Source organism: Hippocampus comes, unplaced genomic scaffold, assembly GCF_001891065.2.
Source record: "Hippocampus comes isolate QL1 unplaced genomic scaffold, H_comes_QL1_v1.1 scaffold23, whole genome shotgun sequence".
Lineage (NCBI taxonomy): Eukaryota > Metazoa > Chordata > Actinopteri > Syngnathiformes > Syngnathidae > Hippocampus > Hippocampus comes.
In genome coordinates this window covers 443,199-456,686 of record NW_017806066.1, presented here as the reverse complement: position 1 = coordinate 456,686, position 13,488 = coordinate 443,199, and positions in this window count along the sequence as shown.

Below are 13,488 nucleotides of genomic sequence, written 5' to 3'. Positions count from 1 at the left end.
GACAGTTTTTGTTCCCAGGCTGCTATTACAGGTTGGAACTATATGAAAGAGTTTGCATTATTAAATCATATTTTAAATTAAGCATTATGTAGGTGTTTTTGTGTGGAACTAAGAACTGCATACAGCACTATAGTTAGTGCTATAACACAAAATGACAAGTGCCCTGGCTGGCCCACCGCTATAATGGCGATCTGCAGTTGCCATGGCAATTGAAAATGAAGCTTTTCGTTCGGTACAGTCACTGACTGCTGTTGTCCTTCCCTCATGATAGGCATTGATTCTCGATATTTTAAATCTTCTATTTTACAATCACATACAAGGCATCGAAACCTTTGGCTGTTTTCAAGAGTAAATCGAGATGTCAAAAGTTAATTAAAAAAAAAAAACAACAACAACAACTGAAGGACACGACGGGCAGAGAATGTATCGTTAAATGTACCTTTCAAGTGTTTGTGTATCGGACTAAGTGCTCTGATTCGTGTGCAGCTGCCAATATCACAAGATGTCATCATGCTTTGTCATAAACATTGCACGGGCTGAAACAGTCTGTACTTTTTCACGGGGAGGCTACACTGCCTTTCTTTTACTACTCCGGGATTTATACACAGACCACAAAATGAAAACTTGGAAGCCCGTAGCACACCATTTGGAGGAAATATGTCCTTTAACCACAGCAAAACGGCACACGCGGAACATGGCCTCGAGCTTGATCGGTCTAGATTCAGATTTGAAACAGGGCTGCGGCGAGAGAAAAAAAAAAATGGAAGAAAAAAAAATGGGTTCTCTTGCTAGCATTTCCCAAAACAAGCCCACAAGTCAAATTCTAATTGATGAGTTAAATGCAGTTGTTGTGCTCTGGATAATAGCTTCATACAAAGGCAATTGGTCTCTGGGTAACACATTGGAGCTTTTTTTTTTTTAAATCTCGATTAAGACTGCACTCCAGTAATCCCAATCTATGCATGACACAATAAAATTATTTTCTTTGGATAACCATCAGTCAGGAGCATATTTTAAATTGCCAGCGCCTAGGGCAAGTCGAGTATTTGCGCCCAAGTACCAGAGAACCTGTCGCAATCCTTGAGTCTCCATCAGTCTGTTATTCAACCGCTTTTGAGTCACTCTACTTTCTTTAAATCCGAGTCAAGATATGAAAATATTCACACCATGTTTGTCGAAGCGACTGCTTCCCGCCGCATGGCAACCACATGGGACGCTTAACGTCACAAAAGCGCCGTGGATCTTCACCTACGATGTCAAATTGAATCGTGATCTACTTCTGTCAACTTGAACCGCTGCAAACATTAAAACGATCGATCGCCGCAACATTTTGAATTTTAGGATTGCTCCAAAAAAAGAAATCCGTTCATTGCAACGGTCGTGGACACGCAATAGATGTCAAGTGAGTGGAGGACTCTCGCTCACAAACTTCAAATCCCCTGCTGTTATTGTCTTCTTTCTGAGAGATGCAGGGGCCTCTGTTTTCAAAGCAGGTGCTGTTGGTTTGGGCCATCAGTTTCCCCCTGACAGTTTGGAGGCGAGGAGGAGCAGTCGGCTGAGGCGTTCCGCCGAGGAAGTAGCACATGTCATCATTGTGCTTAAGTGGCGGAGAGGAGGAGAGACATGCTGGATGAGTCACGATGGGACAGACAGAGACGTAGAAGGCAGCGTGGCGTGTTGGAGTGCACATGTGTGTGTGTATTATCACTTTCTCCACACAGCTTTACCTTCTTTTGTCCATTCCTTCGGCTAACAAACAAACGAATGCAGGCTCGTTTACGTGGATGCAGATCACATGCACACAGATTGCAGCGCAATGCTCATTTCGTTAAATTCTAATTGTCCAGGCAGAACTAAGGACTGACACAAAGAAATTACACGTAACCGTGAGTTATTGATTTTGTGTTGGGCGCAGAGGGTGTGAAATAAATTGAAAGTATTACTGCAGCATAGAGCCAAGTTGTGCTGTGTCGACAAGAACATAATGTCGACCGCTTAAATGGTCCCTCTAACATGGCTGGGGGGGGTGGGGGTTAATTAGTATATTTGGCTGTAACCAACCGCAAAAGAAGTTGAAGGGCTGAGGGATAACGTTTGTTTCGATATTTTGGCCCAGCGCCGTGTCCAGCGATAATGTTGTCATTAACTATTGATCACACAGGCGGGCATGGCCCTCATTCAAGCCCCCGCGCCGTCTCCTCCGGCATATGTGCTGCAACCACTCCACCTTTCTTTGCTTGATTCAAGCATCCAGGAAAAATCTGTCACCCTCCCCTCTTCGTACCGTCGCCCCCCCCCCCACCCCTGTCAAGTATCTTCACGCCTGCGTTCTACTCTTTCGGCCCCTGCTCCCTCCTCTCAGCATCCCCATTCACGTGTCCCTCATCTCTGTCTCCATCCTCTCTTTCTTTCTTTCTTTCTTTCTCTCACTTGAATATAAGCGCGCGCAATGCTCATTTCGTTAAATTCTAATTGTCCAGGCAGAACTAAGGACTGACACAAAGAAATTACACGTAACCGTGAGTTATTGATTTTGTGTTGGGCGCAGAGGGTGTGAAATAAATTGAAAGTATTACTGCAGCATAGAGCCAAGTTGTGCTGTGTCGACAAGAACATAATGTCGACCGCTTAAATGGTCCCTCTAACATGGCTGGCAATTACACTTGCCCGTTCAAAAGCAGGGAGATTCAATCAGACAGCAGCAGCAGCAGCAGCAGCAGCAAGCCTCCCTGACATACGCAGCCCTTCACTCCTTGCATTATCTTTCCCGGAAATTGCATTTCCAGCACAGCCTGGGCCCCATTATGAAGAGGGAGCGACATGCTGTAACCTTTTTAAAAAGCCATTAGTGATGCACCTGCCCCTCCCCTTCCCTCCTTCTCAGCACCCATCCTCGAGACAACCGCTCAACCAAACCTCAGCCTTTATACGTAAATCCCCAAGCCCCCTTGTTTTACCCTTCCTGACCCCTCCCCATCCTCGTGGCAGCTGTAACGTTATTAGGCCGATACTACAGCCATTATTCAGCCGGCTCGCCTCTCCCCAGCTGAACACGGAGCGGACGCTGAGGGAGCAGCACAGGGCAACGGCTAAAGCGATAAGTGTACAAAGGGTCAGGTGTAACGCTTACGAGGATGGATTGGATGGAAGGGTGTGTGGGTAGATACGTAGATAGGTGGGTCTCGGGTGGACGAGATTTATTTATGTGAGGCGGATGGATGGATGGCTGCTTGGCTGGTTGGATGGCTGGATGGAGGCCTGCGGCTGGCTGGATCAATTAACTATTGCAACAATGGGTGGGTGGGTGATTTGATTGCTGAGCAAGCTGCATGAATGGATTAGAGGGACGATTGGATCGGTGGCTTGCGTTTGGGCAGGCTCATGTTCAGGGTACGCGTGTGCGTGTGACTGTGCAGCGAAGGATGGTTGGTTGGACGCTTCGGCCTCCGCCTATGTATTGGGGTGCAAGTAGGTGAGTGAGGAAGGACGGATGGAATCGATGGATCGTCGTTAACGGGATAACGTCTGAATCGGATCATCGCAATTCAATTACATTTGGCGAGTCACGTGCACAGCTACTGATTGACCCCGCATGTACATACCAACAGAAAAATTGCGACGCCTCGGCGTCTTACCTGCAAACGTAATTATTTTGACAATCGATTCATGGTTTAGAGACCTTGTTTGATTTAAAATTGCATAAATCCTTGCAATTTCAGCCGTACCGAACCAAGAAATGAATCATGATTCATTTCGGTTCAGGCATTTTCAACACAGTCAATTTGAAACCATGTCCTGTTTGTGTCAGGGGAAGGATTTTGTTTTTTCCAAATCAATTAAATCAATTAATCGACAAAAGAACTGACCGATTAATCGATTATTAAAGTAATCATGAGTTGCATTGCTCATGTGTTTGTTAGAGGTCTGTACGGTAGCCGCAAACTGCAGTGTTACGTTCGAATATTGTTACTCAAATAAAAGTAAAGTCAATAAAACGACTGTTTTTTTTTTCTCGAGCATGAACCTCAGCAACAAAAATGACCACCACCCCCACCGCCTCAAGAGAAACCGTATAAAAACCATGATAAAAATTAGTTTGACAGCCCTGAAAAGGACATGCTCGCTTCTAGATTTTTGGCGAGTCATAAAGATGAATGAATTCAAGAGAAAATCAAGGAATGGAACCACGAGTGAAGGTCTGGGAGTGCAATTGATAATGGTAAACAATGAAGCGTATAGCTCCATTCCCCACGCCTGTTGCCTCTTCCGGCCGTCCTCAAGGAACACAAACGACGGCTGAAACATCGGGGCCGCTCGCGTCGATACTCAGCATACCGAGCAGCAGAAACTCAATACACACTTGGCCAGTCAAAGGAGCACGCTCGTGCCGTGTCGTCGTTTTAGACCACACCGGCTGCATTATCGTCCAATTAAAATGCAGAAGAGGAGGAGGCCAGCAAAGAGAGAGAGAAAGCGCAGTGCCAGGGAGCACAGGGAGAAAGAAAATGAATGGGTCGGGACAAACCACGAACCCAGCGCGCGCACGGACACAAAATCCAAATGCATGGGCAGGTTCCAGGAAGTGGCTAGTGGGAGAGATATAGAAACAGAGGACGAGGCGGGGAAGGAAAAAAAAAAATGTTCACCTCTTTTACTTCCCCAGTAAAGTACACGGCAATGCCCGAGAGTCCGAATTCGGCAGCTGCAGCTTAACTGTACCGAACAAGCCTCCTCTCCTACAGTACAGCTCATGCGTGGCTCAGCCCACTGACTGACTGTCGACGTGAAGGAAGTGCTGCAATTTGCAGAGGCATCGGCACGAAAACCCAGAGGACACAAATCCATAAAAACAACCCGCTGCACTCCCTAGTCATTCATTATTTGAACACATACTGTGTGTGTGCGTGTATGTGTGTGTGCACGTGTGTGTGTATGTATATATAATATAGAAACACACACGCACACACACACCCGCCTTGGTCAAGGCATGTCGTCTCCACCCTCTTCCTTTTGCTCGCTTTGTCTCCAGACACTGAAACTTAATCCCCCAACAGACACCCTGCCAATCGATACCATGACATCATCAGGAAAAGACCTCATCAGCGGGTCGAGGGTAGAGTGCTAACCTGAAGGAAAAAAAATAAATAAATAAATCGCAGAGTTGTAAATATCCACAGACAGCCATCTACACAGACACGGGAAGGCAAAGGTGCTGGCGGGCATTTGCAAATTGAAAGTACATTTGCGAGGGGCCTTTGTCAGTCTGGCCCTTCGGACGCCCCCGCAAGAATGACGAGAGAACCGGACCCGGGCATCCCTTCTCAAATGACACGCCTCGGATCGAACCGCCGCCTACCTGCTGCTGCTGCTGCTACCGTTGTAAATTTGATTGATGACAAGCTCGGGACCTCTTCTACTCGAGCGTGAACACATGGACACACACTGAGCTAATCGACAATGAGAACATTCCGCTTGAGCAAGCTGGCCGGGATGATAGATTTAAGTACAGTGAGTTGAATCCGTCACAATTTAACCTACCTCTCAGAACACATGAAAAACAAGTCGATCACATTCATAATTGCGTGTGATCAAGCATATCAAGGGACCAATGTAAAAGCATGAATGTCACTCTCTGCCCATGAATGTGACAACCTTTTCTAATCCCGTTTGGTTGACTGACACGACGAGCGATCGCCTGGCGGAGCTGGCGTCAGTCTGATTCAACCTGGAGCACAATGTACAGTACACGTGGTTTCACGTTGGTGTCGCTTGACTGAAGCGGTCGCCTTCTTGGAAGCTGGCGACAATCGCAACTTGGACAGCAGACATTGCAACCGAGCAGCACAGTTTGTTTGAGTTCTTTATTTGAGTTGTCTTTTTTTTTTTTTTTTAGTGTCAATTGCCAAAAGCTATGAAGTGCACAAGTATGGAGCTGCCAATCCATCCATGTTCCCAGCTGTCTGCGGGCAGTTGGCTGGGGACATCCTGAACCGCTTGCCGGCCAATCGCCGGGCACACAAAGTCGAACAACCGTCCGCTCTCACACTCACACTGAGGAACAATTTGGAGGGTTCAGCGTCACTATACAGTATTCAGTCATTTTTCTCACCCCATTTGTGGCTTTTTTTTTTAAACACGGCTGGAAAACAACTGCAGCGACTTTTTTGGTGGTATTATTGGATACTTCGGGATACTGTGTGATGATATTCTTCATCCCTCTTTGTCCAGATTGCAAATGAATCCTTTTGTGCACAGCCACCACTGGGTAATTCAACCATATGTCCCCATTAAGACGTCGAGCCTTATTTACAAAGGTTGTGTGAAAACAGATGCAAACTTGATTACTCGCGCAAACAAATGGGCGAGCTGGTGGACAAACGGGCCCCGCCCAGGATTGCATCTTCCAAATTTGCCGCACATCTTATTTTGCGCATCCTGGGAGGAGTAGACCGGTTGCAAATCGCTGAGTTTAGTATGCGCAATGTGAGTCGGCTAACCTGAACATGAAGGAGAGACGTTGAAAAATGGAGAGGATATTTTCCACTCGTGTGAATGTGCAAAACCCTCTTAAATATGGCGGCCTCCAACACTTTGACACCCGTAAGAGTGAGTGAGCACACGTGATGCCAGTAACACGTTACTTCAATGGATGACTTTTTTTTTTTCTTGTAACAAGTAATGTAACGCGTTACGATTGTTTAGGGTCCAAATCACTCTCTGGCTGGGCTTTTGTACATTTATGAAGATATTTTCTAAAACAATAGTTATTATAAACATGTCCCTGGGACCAATAATCAGCTCTTCCTCATCAATTTGGGTGAAGGCTACATTCGTATACTGCTATTTAATCTCAAATAAAATATTGGCAAAGCCAGTCATCATTTTTATGTAGAGGTGCAGTTTTCAGCGACTGAATGTAAGTATTAACTCGTGATCGAAGTTTGTTCTTTTCAAAATCAAAAAAGTGAGTCACAACATTACTTTTGATCACGTCAGCAGAAAGGTTATTTTTCGAAGGGAGTGTAGCAACACTGGTGAGCGCCTCTGTTTGAAATCTTCGTCCAACAAAATGCCCACCGACAGCACGCTTTAAAAGATGCAATGGAGTCGATGTAGTCGAGCGATGCAAGAGTGTGAAAAGGAAACCCAGGAAAGCCTACCTTAGTCGAGACCTGACGCGGAGGCGGCGGTGGGCCACGCACTTTGGCTGCGTGTTCCTTCCGGACGTCCGTGTACGGTTTAAAATGCTTTTCCTGGCGCTCCAGATTCCCATTCCTTGCCGGTGCCATCAGTGAATTGAATATGTAACAAAATTTGAATGAGAATAATAATAATAATAATAATAACACAAAAAGATCGCAAGAGCTCTGATCGCAAACTGCAACTGCAGACTGATGACTCGAGTTAACAACTTCCGGTGACGCAATCACGCGTCAACGTCGGTTAAAGGTGATTTTTTTTTTTTTTTTTTTTTTGGTGTGAATGTTAAACCGATAGGATTCTTCGGGTGCAATGTGCAATGACACAAAAATATATCATATTACTAAAATCATTTGCCAATTCCCCCTACAGCCCCCGCGATCGACTTGCGACCATTCGCGGGCTACCTGTCGATCGTGATCGATGTATTGGGTACCCCTGGTTTAAGGGAACTGAAATCGTGTATTTCTAAGGCCTTCCCCCTCTCTCTATTTGTCTCATTATCTCGCAATAATTGGATGAGAACGAAAAATCCTGGGCTGGAACATCAAATTATACTTCATGACTGAATTCAATCATCATCCTTCATCCCAACGTCTTGCAAGTATACATTTGTCAACGCATGTTGCCTTCAGTTGATGCGATGGTAAAGAAGGTCCCTGGAAAGGCCCGCAATGAGCCGCTGGCATCAATCACGCTCCTTTGAGGGGACGAGGCCATCCAACTCTGCACACATGGGCCCTCGGCTCTCGAAAGTCAGCTCCCTCGTCATCTGAAGGGAGGCAGCAGCTGTGGTCCGGACTTGTGCAATTTTCTCAAGTGTTTGCCGAGGATCAATTGTGTCGAAGGCGCCCATAAGGAATGCCTCTTTGTTGTGCCCACTTTGAAGTGGTTGGCTGCTGGTGGTCCATTCTTTCAATCTCCTCCTTTGTGCACTTGGACAAGAAGAAGTCACGATAGCAGCACATGTGCAGTGGCACATTAACACTCGGGGCAAGTTCACTTCCAGACTTGACTTTTGGCCAATTGTTCTCTTTTTTTTTTTTTTTCTTCCTACATGGTTTGTTTCATTGCAGCCGTAAGCCGATGTGAGTTTAGTTCGTTAACTCTGATGTCAAAGAACACCGAAACTTCAAAAATGTCATTATGACACAAATGATATGAAATCCAAATGATATCTTCATGTGAAATTGTTCACCAACAGAGATTTGAAATGGCATGTTTCCCTATTCAAGACAAAGCCATTTGCCTTCACAATTGAGGCGGCGAGCCTTTCAAAACCGAAGCTCATTTGTGGGAATAATTGCTCAATCTTATTGTAACAATGAACCACTCCGTCGTCGTCTGACTTTTAGCCGCCAAAATGACAGACGTGTCAATCCGCAGACCGCTTCAACATCACGCTGAGAGGAAAACGCATCGGGGTGCCACTCAGACGCCGTCGGCACCACGGCCCATCTCAGGCATTCATCCGTTCATACACCCTTTCCACGATTTAAAGCACTTTGAGCTATAAATTAAACAATTATACACGCATCCAAGGTATTGAAGGGCATGCAAAATATCGACGGCGGCGCGCAATTTTGTTCTAATGTGGTTCTGTCACCCAGGAAATGTGTTCATTGCATCGGCCTCTTATTCAACCCCCATTTTCACTTGTTGGAAACTGACATGTCACTCAAATGTATCCTCGTCAACAACCTTCAAGACCTCCCTTAAAAGCCCACACACGCACGCACGCACTTCTGCTCTCAAATCAGGTTGATATTGTTTGTTTGAACTCGGTGAGAACACCTGGAGACCAACCGCCCTCCAAATATTTATTTTATGGTCAAACATCCCAGATTTGGACTAAAAGGCACTGAGGCATTGATAATGTTTATGATGACGCCCTCATCTGGAAAGAAGGAGATAATCGCTAACACATCATGAAGAGGATTTTTTTTTTTCATCCTGGCATAGTCGCTGAGTCGAGCTTTCCAGTCTGATTTTCAACCCTAATCTGAGCTCTCATTTGGGGGAGTTTCCAGGTAGAATCTACACGCAGGGAAAATTGTTTCATTGCTCCTGGATTTCCTTCTGCACTTAAATTGTCTCTAGAATAGAAATGTTTTCTGGTGGTTTCGCTCTGTCTCGATGGCAACAGCAGATGTGCGATTCTTCTTGGTTCGAAACAAACAAACGGCCATGTGCTGTACTTTTAGTTGGCCCTCACTTTCAATGAGTTGTCCACGGAATGCAAAAGGAAGTGGTTCGAAAAAAAACGAATCAATCGTCAATCAAATCAAAATGAATGGTTAATTTGTGCCGTGCAAGTCAGTATTTTGCGGCTGAATGCAAACCGAAAGATAATTAACCCGAAGCATTCCCCCCGCCCCCCTCCCCCAGAATAAACTACGATCACACTCTCGATGAGTGATTGTCCGTTATACATGCATCGCGTGGTGGTTTGCTCTTGTGTTATTTATTAGCTTTGGGAGGGAAGAAAAACAACTCACGCAGGCCAAGAGCAATATTTAAAATGCAATTAAGAATGCATTTGCTTCTGTCCTGTTCTGTTCTGTTTCACTGGGCTTCCTTTGGACAGCGATGCGTTAGCATTCATGTGCTGTAAGCATATTGTATCATTTCCACTTGCCCTTGTCTCGGCGTTCCCGATATCACACGAAAAAAAAAAACGTCAAGCAGAACAAGCCAGCGAAGAAAAAAAAAAAAAAAGGGAAAAAAACCCAACTGGTGAGCAGCTCATTAATCTTATTGCCCAACATCCCATTTCAAATGACCTCAAATAGAATTGTTAGCGGCGCTTACGACAACAAGCGTAGCCTCAAATTACTTTCTCTTCAGAGCATATCTACTGTATATTTATAATGGCTTCATCACGACGAGACAACTTCATAATTCATTCAAGACGCCGCCGACAGTCACAAGGTGAACCAGTCAAAAATTGACAGCGAAACAGGAAAGAAATTCTCCGTCTGACTTCAAGCGGCTATTTTGCATACAAATGCTTCATGTATGCTTGCATTCGACGTGTAAATAATTTCAATCGTCCTACAAGCCAGGCCTGGCACAGCCAGAAGCAACTCTTTTTGGACTTTTTCGTGTCTATTTGGGATTTGCATTCGCACGTCGCAGTGGTAAACACAGCGCGCACATCGCATTAGTGAAACAGGGAAGGACTCATCAGCATTCCGGCATCTACTGAAGGGATTGGAGGGAAGAGGTGCACCTCCGGAAGAATACACAATATTGCCGTATGTATGTACAGTAAGTGGGAACTGCTTCTTCAATTGCATATGCCCATCCTTTTTATCCGGCACCAGTTGGAACATCTGCCCATTTCTTCTTTATTTTTGGGACGTAGGATGAGACGTTTTTATTTAAAAAAGGACGGATTAAGCACAGACGGAAGTGGGTTTTCACCCGTCCCTCGAATCGTCCCGAACCGAATTAAGTATGTTGTGTTGGGAGGCAAACTAACAAAGCCAGAGTGTCGCCAAACACTTTATTTCCTTAACAGGCTATTTCATCTGAACGGTATTTTGACAGCAACACAGCCCCCTAGTGTCCAGTCAGAGAACATAACAAAGTGCCTACGGACACCCATTTCACTCACGATCAATCCAGCCAGTTAAGAAAGCTGGCTGCCTTGGACGTCTGTCTTGGTACCCGTCCACCATGCTGATGGCGAGGATTTCTAAAAGTCAAGTTTTTATTCTTATGATTTTATTCTATTTTTGTGTTGTGAAATACTAATGTTGAGTTGCTTATCACGAAGGCAATAAGAATAGAAAGAAAGAGTGATGTCATTTTTCTTTGATTGATGGCCAGTCTTATCTGCAACAGTCAAGCACGGCGTTACTGAAAATCGGGCACGGTAAGCAAGCGTCCACACGATGAATACGTCAATGTTTGCATGGGAGAGTCTTGCACATTTTTCAAAGTGTGGCATTGTGTCATGTGGCAAGACATGTCATGTGTGTTGTATTTTATGGACGATGCGTTTCTGTCGTGAAGGGACATAAGCTTTGGAGTGATCGCCTCTATGAAGAGGAACACACGCTAAAATCCCGACGACTTGGGCGATCGCTCTAATATTTTCAGGGGTTGATGTGAGCATGAAGCAAAGATGTCGACATAAATTTTGGTGACCATCGATCGCAGTTTTGGCAACGTTTTGATTCCTACGGGTTTGGACTGTCATGTTGCGCCACTTTACAGTATGTGTGAAAGGCCATTGGACGGAAGCGCTTTTAAAGGTTGCCGGGCTGCGCAAGCAATTATTAAATGCACTGTGCAATGTTAGATATGTCATAATCTGAGCCCCCGGTCAGGATAACGTCGTCTCTCGATTTGAGCCTCTCACACACACACACACACACACACACACACACACACAACCTGCCGCAAGACCAGATGAGACCAAGTCGTCGAAGTGATGGGCAAACAGCAGGTTGCATCACACTCCGTCTCCAGCTCAAGGCCACAGACTCACAATGGCTCCTTCTGCATGAAAGTCCGCCATTCAGAGGGGGCGATCCAAGACGATGGCCCTCGCTTTCGTTCCAACTCACACAAACTTTGCACCGCGAGTGCAACACGCCCACGCGCATAAATGTGTTTCTTTGGCTTGATTTGAAGTTCCGATGGCCACGCCTCTCCAGCCCCCCGATCCTCTCCTCGCCCACCCTCCGCCTCCATAGCAGGTGGCACCACTGGCAGTGGGGCAGAGAGAGGGCTTTGATTCCAAAGCCTGCGGGCTCAGTGCATATTCAAGCGGGGGGGCCTTTTTTGTTTGTGTTGCTGCAAGCCCAGAGTCAGACTGGCATGCAAAGAATACAAATCAGACCTTTGACAGGAGCGGTTAACCTGCCGCTAAATATAGTCCGGGTCTGAAAAAGATGGAGGAGGGGCGCAACATGGAGGGAGAACATACAAGAGGAAGCAGCGTGCGGAGTGAACAAAGAGACCAGGGAGGGCAGGAAAAGAGCAGGGAATGAAACATGTAAATGAAATGAGACTCCATTTTATCTGCCTCACTTTTACACATCTCTATTTTTTTTCCACACTCAAGGGTGGGCATATATAGATGAGAGGTAAATACAAATGCCTAATACAGTGAAGTATGCTAAGGCGGTGTGATGTATGGGATGGGGGCGGAGGGCGGGGAGGGCCAAACAGAACCCGAGAGTGGGGAGAACGGTGAGGAAAAATGAACGATAGGGAGCGTCTGTTTAATAAAGCAGTAGTCTAGGGGGAGCGGGAGAGACTCTCTCTGAGAGAGAGAGAGAGAGAGAGAGAGAGAGAGAGAGAGAGAGAGAGAGAGAGAGAGAGAGAGTGTGAGTGAGAGAGAGAGAGAGTGTGTGAGAGAGAGAGAGAGAGAGAGAGAGAGAGAGAGAGAGAGAGAGAAGGAATGAGAAATACGCTCCGGCGACTGAGATCTGAGCAGACTGCCAAAGAGGGAGAACCAAAAGTCGAGCCTTATATTTTTTATTGATTATTATTTTTATTTTTTTCACGCCATCTAGGATCCACCACCAATACTATTAAAACATCCTGTGTGTTTTATGCCGTAGCTTGGAGAGAGTTACAGATCCGCTCTGTACATTATACATAAGTTGTAAAGCCTTTCCAACCTAATCACTTTATCGTTCCCTTGGGCACACCGGTAGATTTTTGGCATTTCATCTAAGGAGCACACTTTATAAATCCTGATCCGGCCTGAGTTTTCACACCAAGGCGGTGTTGGCGGGACAGCAGGTCAGCTAGCGACATCAATAGTGTGATCCCGGCAGCGTGACGCAGTGTGACGCGCCGATGAATTCACCAAGATGAGGAATGGGACGCGTCACGTTGACTGTAAACATCAAACGACTTCCAATCCTCATCTGATTTGGAATCGTCAATCTTTCTTCAACAGTGCATTTGTTCATTTTATGATTGCACATCATCAAATCAAAGCTCTTAAAAATTCCCTGTTGATCAGTCATATCAGTCACGGGAGCGCAGCTCCACTCAAACTTCACTTGCAGGTGGAATTACCAAGATTGCAAAAAAAACCAAAAAAAAACATGGTTGGTAGTGTGGTAATTTTGCGCTTCCTTATCACTTAAAACAATGGAACTTATGCAAATTTACTTTGCTGTACCTTCATGAAACATAATACTTGGTGGCGTGGTAGACTAGATAGAAGAAAAAAAAAAAAAGAGTGCTATTCCCTGCTGTCTGATGTGTTACGCTGTACCGTCCCGAACTTCCCTTAGACAAGCCGCAACAGATACAGAA